Here is a 4,846-nt window from a genome sequence, read left to right on the forward strand (position 1 = left end):
CTCTGACAAGCTTGTAATCTGTATTCATCTTCTGCAGTGAAAGGATCAAAGGGACTGCAACTGGCTATCCCCCAATCCATTGCTTCTGACTGTGCCTCCCCAAAAGGACTGAAAAAACCCAGAGGTTTTCAGACAACATGTTTGTAAATAACAAATTTCTTGCATCTTTGTGTGCTCACCTTCAACATTTGCCTTCACCACAAGGACAAGTGACATACACGCAGCAGGAATCCTGTGAGATTCTAAGGATTCAGAACATCTGGTTACCTGGCCAGGAAGTTTCCAAACCACTATTTTATGCCAGGAATTGAAGTCACATGTAAACCTATGGAATGGAAATAAAGAACAGAAAAAGTCAGTTACTCACCGGGCAATATCTAATCCAGACTAATACAATTTTATTCTACTACTATTGCTCCTGTACAGGTCTTATTGCAGAAATGAAATGCAGTGAGTGCAAACCACAACATGGAAGTTTGTCTCAGACAGCTTTTCTTGTCTTTTTCTTGGAAAAAGATGACACAGAAGGCAGTATGTAAAATGAGAATTATTCATTCTCAGCTGCCGTATTCTATTTCCTGTATCATAAAAAAGGGGAGATCTACTTTCTTCCTTTTTATGACTAAAACCAATGAGGTACTAACTGTTTCCCGCATATTTATATGCAGATTCAGAAATTATTTTCCAGTATTGATTGCAAAGAAGGGTTCTTCCTGGAGTAGTATGTAGTATTTTAGTACTGCTTAGATGTTTCATACACTGTTGTACAGTGGCCGTAGTCAAAAAAGCTGCTGTTCTCTAGCATGGTGATACAAGGAGCTAAAAAAAAAAAAGGATGTAATTTCTTAACAATACTATTGCAAACCTCTTTCCTGTTTCAAAATGATGCCCATTTCCCTCTCAGACATATTTAAAACAGCCTGAGTCCCAGAATTATTTCTAAGCTCTAAAATAACATATGAAAGCCATTTGAGATTTGTTTGTGAGAAGGAGGCGTCCATACCAGTGTTTCCACTTACTCAATAAAGCAGACAAATTACTAACTCATCAAACATTTTTTAACCAGGTTACATAAAGTACTTCAACACTGGACAATTACAGTGAATGTGGTTTAGTCACGTTTTGCTGAGAGTCAACGAATCCCTCTGTAAGCAAATGAAGAAAACAACAGCACATCCTTCTCTCACAAGGCTGCAGATGTCTCTGTCAACTTGTTATCATCTACAAAGACTGGCTGCATTTCAGACAGGTACCTGCCCTGCAGAAGAGGCTGAGTTTAGAAGTAAGTCACGTGCACTTTCTTTCCTCAATTTTTACACACTAACACGTTTGCTCTGCTCACTGCTTTACACAGAGCTGCATACACAAATCACAGGACTTCACTGTCTCTTAGTAAGTTTGCATCAAGAAACCTAGAAGAGGTAAAAATTACCTCATTATTCATTTAGTGAACTCGCAGCTGTTTATTTATGCAAATTTAGGTGACAAGAACTGCTGTGACAAATATCTAATAAATTCCTAAAAATCAACAGATTTTAAACAAATAGTTTAAGATATCTAGCTGTAAAAGTGTATGTGGTGCATATGTAGCTCCTAGGAAGAGGGAACTTTTGAGTAACTGCTAACATAGCAGTACTTCAAAAAGCCTTTTGAAAATCTAATGAGGCAGAAAGTTGAAATTATTTCAGTGAATGAGCAGCGTCAATGGTTTTTACATTATCCGTGCAAAAAATGCATTCAGAGCATCTTATTGATTAAGTTTGCAATCATAGTTGATTAATGCAGTTATTTCCCCTCTCTCATACAGTCTTTTTATTCTTTGTAATTATAAAGTTAAAATCACGTTTGACTTTGTTTAGGATGAGGCTGACCTCATCCATTGCTAAAAAGCAGGCAAGCTCATACCTTCCTTATCAAGCATGTGATACGTCTACTGTGATTGTACATACTAACTCTGTCTACAATGACTTGGCTCTAATACTGTTTATACAAGTTGAACGCAAATGATTATTTTTCTTATCAGCTTTCTCCCTCACCTGACAACATACAACATGTAACAAATAAATGTATTCACAAGCACACACGCAGCTGACCACCTCACCGCCTCATCGTTAGCATCCTGGCTACTCATAAGGTTAGGTCTTCCACCTGCTATCTGTAGTGCTTTGTGTTAACACAGTCAAATTGCCACAATGGAATGAGGTGCCATATGAAACAGGAGCGCTTGTATTTCTGTGTTGCAGCAGAGGTCTTAAAAAGGCAGCACGTGGCCCTTAAATGGCTTTTGGCTAGTGAATGATTTGGTTTCAATTTAAAATCTGACTCAAAATTTGTAAGAAGGAAGGTATGTGCTGCCAGACTTATTATAACCACGAATTTTGCCATTTTCTTTATTTTTTTTATATTGCTCAATGGTTCAGGGGTTTTGATTATGGCTATGTAAACAGCTCCATCTTTTCTGTGGGATTAGTGGGAGCAGCAGCTGCCGATAGGTGACTTAAGAGCATATAGACGATGGTGTACAGTTCATGGATGCACTAGGACTATTCTGTTGTCTGGGAAACAGTCTCTGAAACTCTGCATAATGTGACAGCCACCAGCCAGATAATGTTTTTTTTCCTGCAAGCATCACAAATGCATATGTGATCAAGTAGGCAGATGATAATCACATGTTATTATCCACAACTCATGAGCAAGCACAGTAACAACACAATTAAAGACAAACCCACATATTTTAAAGTACTTTGAAATTGCTGATGATTTTGTGTTGTTTGGAAATAATCATGCTTCTCCCCTACATCTCATACTTGTTTGATTCTAAAGATGACAACATTTCTTATAAAAACACAGTGTGCTATCAAACATTTGTTGAATGCAACTTTCTAATGCCAAAACTTGAAGAACTAGTGATGAAAGCTACTGGTCATAACATATTACATGTCAAATCACAAACATAACTCATGGTCTTCAAACCTTGCTCCTGTATCCAAAAGTTATATAAAGCTTTGTTCCAGAAATCTTGTTGCACTCAGCTGTCTTTTGCCATGGTTTAAAGAAACTTCAGCCTGGAAATAGAAGCTGAGGATTCTTCATACCCAAACTAATGCATCAAGGTGGCTACTCAGTCATCAGTGCTGACTTCTTAACTATCACTGAGACAGTTATCGAATCAATTATATATCAGTTGTGAGGCATCTCTAGCTCACATCTGGAAGTGGCTGACCACGGAACTGTGATGAAGGCAAGCCATTAAATAATTTTTGTTCAAAGTTTTGTGGGCCAGAGAACAGGTGGATCCTGGATTTAAGTCTATTTATACTCTCCTTGGTACTGGGATTATATTTGCCACCTCTTTCGGAGGGGAGGATCCAGTCTCAGCAATCAAAAGCACAAGACCTCATCTCTGGGATTACAATTCCTGGACCTTTAATAGTAACAGCAATTTAAGGCTCAATCACAACCTTCTCAACTGGGACTCCTGCTTGACAGCAGGAATTCCCTATTCTAAACTGAGATGATATTCTGGTGTTTTGATGGAACTGACAATCCACAGAGAAGCAGCTGAAAGTCAAAAACTGCACCAGAAAATGGCCCTTCTCCTTTTGGGAACGAGGCACTAAATCAATAGGATATGCATGGTTTTCCAGCAGGTTCATGACTAATAAGATGATGAAATTGGAGTTTGACCTTCTTGGTTAGTGTCAATGTATGGTTTTCATACTCAGAAATAAGAACAGTTTTACATACACTTTCTACTGGTGACAAATTCTGACCATACAGAGGTGCTCTGAAATACATAAAATACCGTAAATTAATAATTATTATAAATCAAGGTCTATGAAAGGGTAAGATGAAGAGTATAGGAGCTAGCTTTTCTTTTTCATCAAGACATGCATACTATGTATCTTTTATGTAAGGGGCTCCCAAATGTACGGTGGTATGAGTATCATAGGAACAGAACAAACAAATACTGTCCGAGCAGCTGAACACTCCCCTGGGCACATGGGCTCCAGCAGGTTCTGGTGCTGCCAGATACATTTGCAATGAAAGCAGCAGGCAAGGACAGCTCAAAGTAAAACTATGATTTTAATTAAAAAACCTCTACAAAGCTTCATTAAACACAGAACTTGGAGATGACCCAGTCTCAGAAGCAACTCAAACTTATTTGGTTACTCCAAAATCAGTGTTTGTTACTTTATAAGTGTGCATTTCAGTGCGTCGTAGATATCATCGTCCTTGCTAATACACCTAAAATTAAAGGAGTACTTTCAAAACCATCTGAACACATACAAGGGATCTGCACAGCTTTAAACAAAAGTTAACTACAGCTACCTGGAAGAAAGGCTCTTCTTTAGAAAACTGATGGTGAATATTAGTTTTAGTTCAAGAATTATTCATCTGATTACTTAAATAATTGTGAGGACCAAACCCATGAAAAAACGTCTGCAGAATTAGGAGCTGGGCAAACCTCAGATGTTGAATCTCTTCTGTGCTCACTTAGAAAAGACTTTCTTCAAAAAGCAATTCCTACCTCATCTCTTTGTTGACTTTTTTTGAGGCCTATATTGAGAATATGGTATATGGTCTGTTTTTTAATTACTATATTTTGTTGTTGCCTCTTAGAGAATCTAGTCAGCATGGGCATGCATTCCAAAACCTGCAGTACTAAAAAAGGACTATCAGAGAATATGTTTTCTGAAAAACATGCCTATAAAGGGAGAAAAGGAGGACAACTGTTAGCCTCACTAAACCACAGTTTTTGGAAGACAAGCAAAATGGGATTGTACCTGTCAGCTTTGTTAGCTAAATTGAGCACATCAGTTTATTCTGTCTTTTCAGAAATAAT

The sequence above is a fragment of the Phaenicophaeus curvirostris genome, chromosome 18 (genome assembly GCF_032191515.1).
Source record: "Phaenicophaeus curvirostris isolate KB17595 chromosome 18, BPBGC_Pcur_1.0, whole genome shotgun sequence".
Taxonomy (NCBI): domain Eukaryota; kingdom Metazoa; phylum Chordata; class Aves; order Cuculiformes; family Cuculidae; genus Phaenicophaeus; species Phaenicophaeus curvirostris.